This window comes from Phyllostomus discolor, chromosome 3 (assembly GCF_004126475.2).
Source record: "Phyllostomus discolor isolate MPI-MPIP mPhyDis1 chromosome 3, mPhyDis1.pri.v3, whole genome shotgun sequence".
NCBI classification, from domain to species: domain Eukaryota; kingdom Metazoa; phylum Chordata; class Mammalia; order Chiroptera; family Phyllostomidae; genus Phyllostomus; species Phyllostomus discolor.
The window spans coordinates 51,518,209-51,532,784 of record NC_040905.2 but is presented as its reverse complement, the minus strand read 5'-3'; the positions used below and the strand labels follow the sequence as shown (position 1 = coordinate 51,532,784).

Here is a 14,576-nt window from a genome sequence, read left to right as displayed (position 1 = left end):
TCCTATAAAATTTCAGCTAAAAGAGGTCAAAAGAAAGTTTGTGCAGTATTTGATTTTTTTTAAATAAGAGATAGAAGTAGAATAACAAAGCAAGATTTGATTTCTGGGAAATTCCTAACTAATCAGTGTCCACAAAACCGGAACAGCTCTGGCTTCATGGCCAATGATGGATTTTTTTTTCCAAATTTTGAACAAAAACCCCACTCTGATATAATGTGGAAGTCTGCAGACCTCTGGCTTCCTTTGAGGAACCCTGAGGAAGTGTGGCTAAATAATGCAAAGGCTGCCTTTGGCAGAATTATTAACATTCATTTACATCACAAAAGCCCACAACCTAATCCAGTCCAACAAGCAACTACTCACAACCCCAGCAGAACCAGAAAACGAAAGCATGTGAAATTGCCAATGTCAAGACAGACACTGGAAACACTACAAAGACTAAAAGCTTTCAATCCCTTGTAAAGCCAGACTGTTCCCAGGTTTCAGCTCCTTGGCTACATTTTCAGGTCTCCGTGTACAGATCCTTCTTCGGGTCAGCAATTTTCTTGAACTTTCTACAGTCTTCAACTTGATTATAAAGAGAAGTTTAGAGAAAGGAATAAATTGGAATATGTTTTCCATTTTATTAAATTTATTGGGGTGACAGTGGTTAACGAAATTATGCAGATGTCAGGTGAACAATTCTACAACACACATCTGTACATTGTATCGTGTGTTCACCACCCTAAGTCAAATGTCCATCCGTCACCCTTTATCCTCCCTATACTCTTCTTCACCCCACCTTTTCACTGTGCAGTTGTCTGCATTGAATTTTGTTCTCTTTTTTCCCTCTTTTTGCTCAATCCCTCCACCTCCAACCCCTGCCCTGACCAGCTGTCAGCCTGCTCTCAATCCATGAGTCTGTCTCTATTTTTCTTGTTAGTTCATTTTATTCATTAGATTTCACATATGAATGAAATCATATGGTACTCATCTTTCTCTGTCTTTTAGGAGTTTTTTTAATAAGAATATTTCTCTCTTTCCTGCAGGAGTATGGTCTCTGGGCCTCTGGAATATTCCCATCTTTCTAGTTTAGGAGTATGAACTCATAGTTCTATTAAAAAATATACTAGCACAAGGATTGGCCACAGCAGGGTAATTACAGAACCTGAAGACCATCTTTAGATGTAGGTGGTTTTCTAAGTGGGAAATGTATCCACTGGTGATTTATGCACGAATAAGGCAAAAGGATGACAATCTAGAAATTCTGTTGTGTCACCTGTAATTGTTCAGTTATTCGCTCCACTGCATTGCCAATCTGGCATAGGTAGAAACCGTTCTATGAGGTCAAAGACTCATCAGGGGCACCAAATTAAAATCAAGACTCATCCAAGTAGCAGCTTCCTCCCTTTTTTGCTACTTATGTACTTATGTATGGTTCGTTTCCTTCCATGGGCCAAAGTGCCTAAGTCAATTTTTCCAGCTCATCTCCATCAAATCACAAAGCTCTCTTTTGTCTTCTTTCAGGCTCCACTGAACTCAGTCAAAGGAATCAATTCTCAAATTACTCCAGTGATAAAATCTTTTTGCTGCTAGTAATTCTGGTGAAGTCTCACATTTGTTTTCAATGTTTTTGCACACGTTGTCCTTAGTAACCCATTCCTATATTCCTTCCTTGGAGAAAGCATTTGTTTTTCTTTGCTTTTCATCTCGTATTCAAACTCTTCCCCCTTCTTTATACCTTTATTTTTGTGTACCCTTATGTTATATATTTCAAATGAGGGGGATATAATAAAAGAAATTTGGTTTCTCAGTAATAGAACAGTTTAGTAGCCAAATAGGTGTCAGTGGGGCAACCCAGAGATTTGCAGCACAGAAAACTGCAACCACCATGAGTGGACACAGGAGTCCCAGGACCCAGAAGCCAGGAAAGCTGGGACCACAGAAGCCCATCCAGCAGAACAAAAAGCCAAGAGAAAATAGAGCCACTGCTGCAAAACAGAGCCAGGGCAAATACTCTGTTTCTTCTCCTTCACCTCCTAATTTCCTATTAGCTGAACTCAGCTGGAAGCCTGGGAAGTGCAGTCTACATGGGTCAGTGTCCCAGTCATTCACAGAGAAGGACAAGGAAGGAATGTTAGAGCAGAGGCCGATGACTGACTGTTGCAGTCCCTAAGCCACCATCTACTTAAAATTCACGTAAAAAACAATGCCTCAAATTCCTGCACACATGTTCACTTTGCACATTTGATTAAGATCATAAATGAACCTTGGAGTTAAACTAGGCTCCTTCTAACTCTCTCATTACATTATATTATTGTTCATTTCTAAGACAAAGAAATAGCCTCATTGCTTCCAATGGCACCACTCACTTAGCACATTGACTGTCCTGTGATAATCAAATATTTCTACAAAAATATTTTTTGAGAATCTACTAACCATAATGCTTGGTACTATGGGAAATAAATAAGAGAACAAGGCCCTTAAAACGTCATGGGGCAGACTGGATAATCCAAATAGATTACTAGTACAAGATAGTGTTTCAAAAGGTATCAAAAGGTAAGTGAGAAAAGCGAAATGAGCAGGGGGTAAATCAGAGAGAAGCTCTGGGAGAAGTGGGTCGATGCTGGTTGTAGAGTAGGATTTGGTTTGCTAAAGAGCAGCAGCTCAGGAAGAGCCATGAGGGCAGATGACACCAATTGCATGGCATTTTAGAAAATTTTGCCCAAAGAAATTAATTTTATCTATTTTTATTTTGTTTTGCTAGATATTAACATCTCCACAATACCAGTGGTTGTGATAAGCTCTTGACTGGTGACAAGTACCTAACACTATAACAATGATTCAAGTTCAAGGTTACCTGAAGCATATGGCTGGATTAACATCCTATGGGTTTTGCATTACTTTTTCCTTTACACATTTACTTAATCCCTGCTGTTCGGCACAGTCATTTAAGAATATTTACTAAACATATTAAATTGACAAAGAATACTGCCAAACCCAGTGGACACTATTCTATATGTATTTTATTTGATTCTACAGCAAAGACACTGTTGACCTCTCATCTTGAAAGACAATTGATTCCCTCTTGGCTTCCTCAATATCATACCCTCAGAATTTCTCCTCTACTCTCTAGTGTTCTTCTCCCTGTATTTGTATTTTAAATGCTGTTCTCCAGAGATTTGGTATTAGGACTCTTCTCATTTTATGCTACTTACTTCTCAAATGACCTTATTTCCTACCCATGATTCCAGCTACCACTATATACACCTCTGATCCCCAAATTTAGAGCTTGAGCCCCACCTTCTCTCTGAAGACCCTGACCCAAATATGCAACTGGTTATTGGGTATCTCTAACTAAATAGTAATTGAATGTCATAGGTAAGCCCTGTGGACTGTACATTCTCAATATTACTCAAGCCCACCCTTCCTTTTCACATCCATTGTCATCATAGCAATGAATTGTCATTCCTTGTCTGGATTTCCTGCTGTTGCTTCCCTTCCTCCAAACTTACCCTTTGCTGGCCTCACTTCTACCTGACCTTCCTGAAAGACAAAGCTGGTCATCTTACTCCTCTGCTAAATTATGCTTTGAAAGTTGATGTAGCCCAACATCCCACCTCAACATTTGTAGGGCCTGGGGAAGGAGTAGAAAGGGAGGTCCACCTACTATATACCAACTTACTTAAGCTCTATTAATCAAGCTAACAAGCTGTTAAATATATTCTCTTTTCTTAACTTGACAAATGTACTTTCATTACTTGGAACCCCTGGTTCAAATTTATACTTCTCAAACTCTGTAATGTTCCCCACCAGCACTTCACTGTATGAAGCATCTGAATAAGGGGCCTCCCCCTTTGTCCTCTCATCTCTGGCTCCATCTGTCATGTACATATGTAGGCACTGCAGCCCACAGCCTGCTCACATTCCCTTCAAACAACTGTCCCTTACACATCCCTGAGTATGGAAGATACTGAGAGCTTAAGCAACAGAGCCAAGATTTTAACATAAACTTTATACGCCCAGAAATAAATTGATAATTAAGCCATACTGCCTCTCCTAAGATTACTGAAGATTTGCTCTCTAAAGCATTAAATGAGATCTTCCACAGGATGTATTTTGCACCATGCCTGTACCCTATTCTCCAGGGTTTCCACCTTGTAGAACTCTAAGGGCATCAATCACATTGTGTTCTCAGTCATACCATACACATGAAATGGAAATTTAGAATGGTACTGTGCAAAGCAGCTACCCAGGTGTTCTCCCAGAGATGACATTGAGTGATGATAATTAAATCAGATAACATACTCCTGTCACTGCGTTTGCTCAGATGTCATCCTTCCCAAACAGGCATGTTGCATGTGTAAATCACCTGGAAGAGCTTTTAAGGATACATGCAACCAGAGCAGGAAAGGTAGGAGAGCTGCCAAGTGATGTCTTGCCTGGAGGCACCACAGTGAACTCGGAGGAGCTCTGGGGATATTTTGCATTATGAGAGAAGCCACGATCCTCTCCACCTGCAGAACCGGGCATGGCCTACTAACTTGGTATAGTTCACACCCTCAACATCAGATAACACTACATTCTTTTTAATTACATTAAATCTTTGTGAACCTGGGTTTTCACAAACACTGTGATTAAAAAGCAAGTACTGCCCAAAAATCAAAGTAAAACACAAAATGAGAGTGCCAATGTCCAATGTGATTTCAAAGTTTGAGAAATTTAGCAATGTCCAATAGACACATAATTACATTGGCAAAATATGCAGTTAAGAATGAAAAAAATTTCCCTCTCAAAGTATGTGTATTACCTCTTTAAGCAGTCACTAAATGTTTAGAACATACATATGTATGAAGTTATGGGTAGCTAACTACTTAATAAACAGAAGGCTCAGCCCACATATTCCCAGAATGAGTCCTACATGATGCAGACCTGTGCATTTCACTCTATTACTAGGGTTTCTTTTGACTGGAGAACACCATGAAAAATTACTGAGAATCTGAGGGCCCCATAAACTGAGAAATTTTGGTAACATCTGGTGTAATCCCTTTATTTGTATTATTGTTTATAACCCTTACAGTAACCTAAGTGGTCAAGTACTGTAAATGTTCCCAATTTACAGATATGGGAAGCCAGAAGCTGAGCAGCAACAGGACTAAGCTGAGACCACAAAATGTCTCAATAATGGATCCAAGTTTCAAACCCAGCTTTCTGACCCTGAAATTACCATGCTTCATCACTATGCCATACCTAAATCCAAATACACAGATAATTTTGTCTAGACAGACCTTTGGGCAAGGATGGTTGTTTCTTCACAGAGCTGAATCTGACCCCTAAGAGAGAACAACTAGAATATGTTTGCCTTCCATCTTGTCTCTGTGCAGCTCAGGTTCTCAGAGCTGTTTGCTGAAATAACCATTTTGCTGAAATCACAGGCTCTAAGCTCCTGAAAACTGTGTGTGTGCTCTAGATGAAAGTCACCTTGTATCCAAGCAAAGGAAATCAAAGACTGTCGACAGTGGCAGCTTGAGTTCATCAACTCTATCAACTTGCTCAACAAACATTAAGTACACAGGCCCCTGTCTGAAGGAGTCTCTGTGGAAATCCCAGATAAAATAGCAGAAATGCATAAACTGTTCCAAAAGCAACATGACCCATCCATTTTGACACGTCTTTAAAATGTGAAATACAGTCTAGCCAATGCAAGCTAATGCAGAATGGGAGCTATAGACATAAAAAGTGTCTCTCCAGGAAGCTAACAGCTGAAGCAGGGGTCAGCAACCTGTGTGGCATATGATTTGGAGTTAGGTTCTGCTCGTTTTGGAGAGCCCTAACAGGGGTGTCCAACTTTTGGGTGTCTCTGGGCCACCCTGGAAGAAGAATTGTCTTGGGCCACACATTAAATACATAAACACTAACAAAAACTGATGAGCAAAGAAAAGTCTGTGCCTAATTTTCATGATATCCACCACCACAGTTGAGCAAAAAATTCCTCACATAATAACCCTAATTATGCAGCGGCCTTTTTGATCATCTTTTAAAATGAGCAGGTCCCAAGTTTGTGATCAGCAATATAGAAAATGTATATATCTAAGTAATAAAACTTAGTATAAAACTTAGTAATAAAACTAAGTAATGTTTTAAATAAATATGATTTTGTGTTGGGCCACATTCATAGCCATCTTGGGCCAAATACAGCCTGCAGGCCACTGGTTGGACACCCATGCCAGACAGACCCAGTTTAATGGTCCTCTAGGGGGCTTTAGATAAAAAGCATCTCTGTTCTTCTCCCTGAGTTCCTGAAGTTACACACCATACCTTGCTTTAGAGAGGAGCAAAAGTGATAACACTAAGGAACTGAGCATTGATAAACCAGCGACACTCCATCTCTTTCTCCCTTCATCCCCCTGCTCAGCATCAGCTTCCTTCTCAACACACCATGCCAAAGTCCTCAGATAGTCTCCAATTGCTGATGTGTATGCAAAAGCCAAAAGCACAGTGCAGGTATGGCAAATCGTTCCCCAAGTGAAATAGCAAAGCTTTCAGAAGAGTTAATATTGGATAAAGTCGATGAACAATGATATTGGAGAAACATTCAACTATTACATAAGACATTGACAAATGAATCTAGCAGTTGGACTAGTTCGCAAGTGAAGAAGAGAAAATTAACAAAAGTTAACACAAGACTTTAACAGAGAATGGTTTGAATATCCAAAGATTGAGAGGGTCTTTAAGAAAACTGGCATCAAAGAGTTTTTTTGCATTTTTTTTGCCAAAATGTCCATATGAGCCATTGTGCTGCCTAATCAACATATAGTATGTTATGCATTTGCCGTAAATTTAATCCTGTATATTATGCAAAAATTCAACAATATACCCTTTGTCTTAAAAATATATAGTTGTAATTATGTCTAACTTTATTTGATATAATTCAATTGATTAATTTTGATAATTTTAGATGAGTTTTCTTCAAGGTAAATCACAAATTTTTAAAAAATATTTTCTATGAAAGTTTGGCTCTATACAAAATGGATCAGCTTAAGTGTCATTATTTCACCACCAGTCACCAGATGCTAACAAAGACCTCTAGGCAACAGGCTATCATCACTTTGAGATCCTGACTCACCAGGTGCTATAAAGACCTTTTTCTCTGTGAATCTCTAATGACTCAGGCATCAGTAGAGTTGTCCAAAGAAACAGAACCACCAGGACATTTATTTTAAGGAATTGATTCATGCAACTCTAGAGGTATGGAGGGCCCAAAATCTGATGAGGGAGGCTAGTAGCCTGGAGATTTAGTGAAGAGTTGCAGTTTGAGTGCAAAATCAATCTGCTGTAGAACCAGGAGAAGTGTCTGTTGCAGATGAAGTCTACAGACAATGTGCTGGAGAATTCCCTATTATTCAGGGAAGAGGTCAGTCTTTTGTTCCTTTTAGTTGTTTAACTGATTCGATGAGACCCACCTACATTATGGAAGGCAATCTGCTCTACTCAGAGTCCATTGACTTAATGTAAATCTCACCTAAAAACATTTTTACAAAAACACCCAAAATAATGTCTGACCAAATATCTGGGCATTGTGACCCAGAGAAATTGACACATAAAATTAGCCATCACAGCTTCTATAGATTAGAAGAGACAAGACCAAATTAATAACCCTAAGTAGCTTCTGGAAATTCCAGGGAAGTTCTGCAAAGAAGTTTTGAGAGCCAGGTCCAGGCATAGCCTTCCACCAAGATGATGCTTCTTGGTATATACACTAGTTGTAGGCGAGAGGATGAGAGAGATTTTAACCATGTCAGGAAGCAGGCTGTTAGCTTCTAAATAAAATTGTTAGAAAGGAGGATAACAATAGACAGCTAATGCATCACACACCTCTTAAGTACCACTTCAAAGTCTTTCTGGTCCACACTACCTCTTATTTCTGCTGCTTCTAAAGTGACCAAAGCAACATAGTCTTTGACCAGCTCTACAGGGATGACTGGACAGCACAATACATTTCTCTCTTTGGGCCTGCACAGTACATTTCTCCTTTCTGCCTGGGATTTCTCTGACATCCCAGAAAAAAACCCACTGAGATCTCACACCTGTGCACATAAGAAGAGAGAGAAAATGAATGCCCAGAGACCAACGCTGATCATTAAGGAATGGGATTCCAGATCCATTTCAAAAGGGTTCCTTGAAGGGAGTGCCACCTGTATCAGTGGGGAACGTCATTAAAAAATTTCTCTGTTAGGTCATTCCCCCTTCCCCACACCCCTGTTCCCTAAGATCCCATTTTCAAGTAAACCACCTGCCTGCAATTCTTAATCTCAGGTTCTGCTCTTGCATCTCAATCAGAGGGTGAAAATCTTTCCTCTGCAATTATAAGGAAAGTTTTAAGTTAAACATTACAGCCTATTGTGTACAAAATAATAGGCTGAACATTATTTTACCCCGTGGCAAAAAAACTATAACTGAACAAGGAGTACATGAAGAAGCTGGTGTAGGTGAAATATAAACAAATTTAAAAGTCCTTGAAAAACAATAAACACACTTCATTTTATAAGTCTCTCAGTTCTCTTAGTCTGGGTAGCTATTTAAATAGTCTCCACTTAATTGCTAATGTTTATACTGCGACACTCTTTCCATTATTCCTGAATTACGTTGGTCTCCTCTGGCTCTTTGTCTGGCCAAAATGCTCCCTTGATTTAGGAGATTTCCAGAAACCCAGTGATGTTCCTAAATATTAATTGATTGCTCTAGGCCATAACAGAAACAGCTTATTGTTTATTTCTACAAATCCCTCAAGAGATATAGCTATGATTTTGTATCATTAAAATACAGAAAAATAAATTTTTAAATGTGTTTTAAAAGCTAGGAAATAGAGAACAAATAGCCTAAAAATCAAAACTGCTGAGATTGTCAGAGATAGCAAAATTCATTCACTCATTCGTTTGTTCGTTCATTTGTTCATTCAGTATCATGCCAGGCACTATGCAAGCAAATAGGATAAGACCTGGGATCCACCAAAAAACCTAGGAAAAAAGTTAAGGGACCTTCCATTATAATGTGATTCTCTTGGAACTGTCAATATAAAACCCTATTTCTTAACTAGGGGAAATCAGGTGATTCATCCCAACCATTCCCCTGGTCATGAAACTGGTTTAGAGGCAAGCATGTGACAAATTGGTCCATCAAACATCTCCTCTGGATTTTCAGTTGGAATGTACAAAAGAGGGGGTCTTGACGTCTGTACCACAGAGTTGGAAGACTGTGAAGTGGGCCTGCTAGTGGCCTTCTTCTCTGCCACGTGGAGAAACCATGCGCACAGTAGTCGAGTCTAGAAGGGACAAGAGATGGACAGAAGCAGATAGTTGTCATTTTTAAAATATCTGTACCTTTCATGCCTGAGGCCTGTTTGACTCAATTCATTTCAGTTATATGAGTTTAAAACTCCATTTTATACTTGTGATAAAATTGGTTCTCACTCTCCATTGGAAGGGCCCTCACAGTGTCCAATGGGAAAGATCAGTTGTGAGGATAATCTCTCTACCCTTTGATTTCTATGAGGGTGTGTTTTTCCTGGTTCCTTTGTATGCTTTTTTCACTGTATGTCAAAGAATGTCGATCAACTCATCTGATCTGTAAATTTGAGAAGCGTGAACAGAGGACACTCAGCTGAGCTATTTTCTTTTGTCTTCTTGGGGGCAAGCTGCCTACAGTGAAGAGAATTCTTTTCCAAGCCTCTGTTGAAAATCTTACCTGAACAGGCCTTTTCTTTCATGACTTGCAGGGGGAAATATCCTTAATTCAATCAGGGGTGTCCAACCCATGGCTTGCAGGCTGCATGCAGCCCAGGATGGTTGTGAATGCAGTGCAACACAAAATCATAAATTTACGTACCACATTTTAAGATTTTTTTGTGTGATTATGTGTCACAATGTATTTAATGTGTGGCTCAAGTCAACTCTTCTTCTTCCAGTGTGGCTCAGAGATGCCAAAAGGTTAAACTCCCCTGTTAGAGTTTAGTAGGCCTATTTTCCTACCAAGAGAACCATGTCCTCTGATTTGTCTTTTAAAAAAATAATAACAATAGTTGATACTTACACACTGATTACTATGTGCCAGGCACTGTTTTTCTCCTAACTTTCTTTAAAATATATATATATTTATAGATGTATAAATTTATATATATGTATATATATGTGTGTATATATATAAATTATCTCAGCAATCCTTTGTGGGAGATATATTCTTGTTATCCTCATTTTTTATTTAAGAATATGACACATGGACAGTGTCAGCAACTCTCCCTAGATTACACCACTATCAGTAGCAGACCTGTGATTAAAATACAGTTCATGTGGTCTGGAGTTCATGATCTAACCACTCTTCCATATATCTCAAGTACTGAAGGAGACACATTTGCCATACCCTTTCACCTTAATTCTCAGTTTGTTCAAGGGATACTCTTTATAAGACTCCTTAAAATTCCTGACACTTATTTAATCACACGGTTGGGATGGTTCCTACATTGAAGCTGTACCTAAAGAAAGAACTATTCCCAGTTCTAAAGTTCAGTGACTACTAATCAACTTCCCTTTAATATGTCATGCTCATAGTATAATAAACCTATACTACCCAGGAAAATTCAACTTCACAGGCCACAAATTCTTTTCTCTTGATCAACAAAAAAGGCAACACTGCGATTTTTTTAATAGTCTTTAAAATTTCACTGCTGATTTTTATGATGCCTGTCATAAAGTTTCGAATAGTTGAACAGATACAGTGTGATATTACGTGTACCAGTGAGCTGAGCTTCACTGTGAACAGTCAGCTGCCCTAATGGAGAGTAAGCAGCCAGGAAGTGGACGGTTAGGAATACATGGAAAGGCCAAACTTCAGAGGCAGCTACCACAAGGGCTTCCGCTAATCCAACCACCATCAACCCTTGAGCATTGATACTTAACAGAGAGACTGTCAGAAACAAATTTCATCTGGTGGAAAGAATGGACTATTTTCTGGCATAATGAATGTTAAAAATGAGCTGTCCTTGGTGAAATTAAAGTTACTGAAACTATGTCAATTGGTTAACATAGTTTAAAACAGGACATAAGAGTCTAGCACTAGACTATGTCCTCCACTCTTAAAGATGGAACTTGAAGCTTGAGCTCTTAAAAGTCTTACATCCAACCATTTTTAGGGGTATTGACTGATGGCAGTAGCAAGGATGCTGCCTCTGAAATGTGGTTGTAGCCACCTTAAGTGAACTGCCTGTGCACTGTGTGGTTTGGTAGGGCACATAGAGAACATGGACTTGGAACGTTATCAAGCCTTGAAAATGGGTTTATAAAATGGCTCATATTAGCTTGCTAGTGAATGTTGACTTCATAAATATCTGTTAGTTATGACAAAGCCTGGTTGGAGTCTTGCTTTACTTATAACAGCAAAGGTTTGGTGGCAATACTAACCTGCATCCAGGGCTGACTACCATTATCTACTAAAAGGAACTAAAGAATTGTGTAAAAGAAAACTGATATTTAAGTCCGATCTACTGCAGATAATGGGAGAAAATGAGGATATTCTCTGATCCTCATATGAATCTGTAATTTCTAACGTAGCCATAAATTCTAACCACACAAGCACTAATATGAAGTGATTGTGATAGCTTTCCCTCCCTTACTCAAGAAAGAGATGCATGGTCTACTGTGTAGTTTGGTCTTCCCTTAGAGACTTCATGAATACCTATTGGAGAAAATTGTCCTAGAATGTGATCTCTACCCAAGGCCAGAACCTGAGACATTTTGAAACATCACAAGGAGTTCCAATGAGGGAACCGTTGATAAATTCTAGTTCAAAACTGTATTCAAATGGAATCCTTGTACATCTGTGACAATATACATCCCATTCATGATATATTTAGGCTTCATTCAGTGACAAATACCAGGAGTTAATAAGAATTCTAAAAGTGTCATAATTGGATCTTTGGTCATTACATCTGCAACACTATGGGGTATAACAAGAGTCATACTATTCCTAAGCAATTTCTTTGAATTAACATTGTGTAATAAGAATAATGGTCCCCCCAAAGATGTCCATGACCTAAACCCCAGAGTCTGTGAAGATGTTAGGTTTCATGGCAAAAGGGAATTAAGACTATTAATCCAACGACTGTGTGATGGGGAAAGTATCCTGGACTATCCAGGTGGATACAATGTAATTCCAAGAGTTCCTGTAAGTAGAAGAGGGAGGCTGAAGAGAACCAGAGACATGGCAGTGTAAGGACTCAGCCCAACATTGCTGGCCTTGAAGACAGAGGATGAGGCCATGAGCCAAGGAATACAGGCAGCCTCTAGGAGGTGGGAAAGGCATGGAAATGGAGTCTCCCGTAGAGCCTCCAGAAAGAATTCAGATTTACCTATGGTTTTAGCCCCATGAGACCCATTTCTGAGTTGTGACCTCAAGAACCATAAGATAATTCATTTATATTGTTTTAAGTCAATAAGTTTGCAATTTGTTATAGCAATGACAGAAAGCTAATACACAGGTTGAAAAGAACTAGAAAACATGACCACACACTCCCAATAGCCATGTTCCACATTTTCTGCACTGTAGTGTGTCCTATGGGGTGGCTGCATTCCCTGGACTCCCTTGCTTCTGGCTTCAGGAATATCAGGCAGTTGAGTGAAGAGAAGTGTCAGGATATTTCTTCCCCTACATTTTCTACTTCAATGCTGTGCCACAGTTCTTATAGGCAGCCCTCCACAGTGAAGCCCACCAGGCTCTATTACACTATTTCTTCCCTGTGCTCCTTCATCTAGTAAATTTTACCTCTTAACAATAACTGAAACTTACCTCATGTGAAGGACCAGTGATGAATCTGACCATGCAGGTGATCTGAGATTCTGAATTTCTGCCCTGTTTCTCTCATTTCATACTTTCCTCTCTCAAATGAAAAAATTAAGCCTTTTCTGGAAAATGCAATAATCGTATATCAATTTGGGCCAATCCCAGCTGTCTGATTAGCCTTAGGGCACAGCACAGTTAATATGAAATTGCTTCTCTTCTTTCTGTCTTAAAAAATTAGCTGAACACTCCCAGTAGTAAAGGTTCACATGCTACAGAAATAAAAATAAAGAGGTATTATATGGAAAGCCAGGGGAGGGTTTATTTAAGAGTAACGAATGTGAATGTGAGAATTATTGTCAAGGAAAGCCCTACTACTTTGAAATTTGTCTTTTAAGTATATCTTAGCTGTTCTGAAATCTTCAAAAATTTTTGTATAAAATACAATGTTTAGGTTAGTTAAACTTCACTACATAAATGTTCACAATGGAACTAATAGAGGAGAGCACTCAGTTTGTTGTGTATTTTATTAAACCAATTAAAGAATTTATGGAGAGAAGAAATCAAGTTAACTACCTTAGAAAAGAAAACGGAAAACAAAGTCTTTTGTACTTGAGCCAACTTCTGCAGAGTTTCACAGGTGCCCCACAAATGTGATGTCATTTTGATTGGTGCAACCTCTCTGCCACAAAGACAAATGAAAGAGCTCCTTTTAAAATAACCCTTGCACCTCACACAGGTGGTCACATTTAAAATAAAACTCCAGACTACACCTCAGAAACAGCTTTCTGAAGAAATGTTCTTTAGGGCTGCCCAAAGCACACACAAAAAAGTGATGCTGAATGTGCCAACTGCTCTGTTGAAGAAAAATGAAGAACATGGTTTTTCTGCTCTGATTAGAGTGAAAAGTATGGTGCTCGGCTAGTAGTTTTATGGTCTACAAAACATGAAGTCGCCTTTCCTTGAATTTTTAAAACAGACTTTTAATTGGTTCTGAGTCCAAAGATTGCCTCATGTCCAAAAGCTGGGCAAGAGATCATGATTTTTGGGGGTGACTACCCTCCACTTCTTGACCATCCTTTTGATCATCCTTGATTCCTTTTGATAGTCCAGCTCCAGTAATGTCCTTTTGTGTGCCCTTTGATTTAAACTTTAGGGACACCATGTTCTGTTAACCATCTTCAAACCTCTCTGAGGGGTCAGATATAGCCTATAGCAGCCCCCCATCTTGCTACTCATTACAATATTGGGGTACACAATAATACAAGGTCAGTCCATAAAAAGTCCAGCCATTGTTAGTATAACAAGAAAGGTTTGTGCAGCATCAATGTAATGTTGCAGCCAAGGAGAGTGGACTGGAATGTGCATGTGTGAACAATGATAACTTCACTGTACTAGTCAGTGGGGTGGTAGATGCCATTGAGTGAGCCTGTGTACTGTGTGGCTGTCACATTCAAAATGACTGAGCAAGTAGAGCAATGAATCTGCATCCAATTTACATTAAGCCTGAATATTTCTCTGCAGAAACTATTCTGATGATTCAGAAGGCCACAGCTATAGGCAACTGATGATTGGCAGCTTCCTCACAACAATGAGCCCACTCATGCATCACGTCTCTGCAGAGTTTTTTGGTGAAACATCAAATCACCCAGTTGGCTCAACCCCCTTACAGCCCAGATATGGTGCCCTGAAACTTCTGTTTTTTCCCAAAACTTAAATTACCTTTGAAAGGGAAGAGATTTCAGATCATTGATGAGATTCAGGAAAAT

The 14,576-nt window shown here is 39.1% G+C and overlaps 1 long non-coding RNA gene across 1 annotated transcript in view; it reads right to left on the bottom strand.

The window, feature by feature from the left end:
* LOC118499312 overlaps positions 1-14,261 on the bottom strand; it is a 30,644-nt gene extending 16,383 nt beyond the window's left edge. The window contains exon 1 of the long non-coding RNA XR_004901834.1: positions 14,073-14,261. This is a non-coding gene — a long non-coding RNA (uncharacterized LOC118499312). The remainder of the gene's footprint in view (positions 1-14,072) is intronic.
* Between the last annotated feature and the right edge of the window lie 315 nt (positions 14,262-14,576).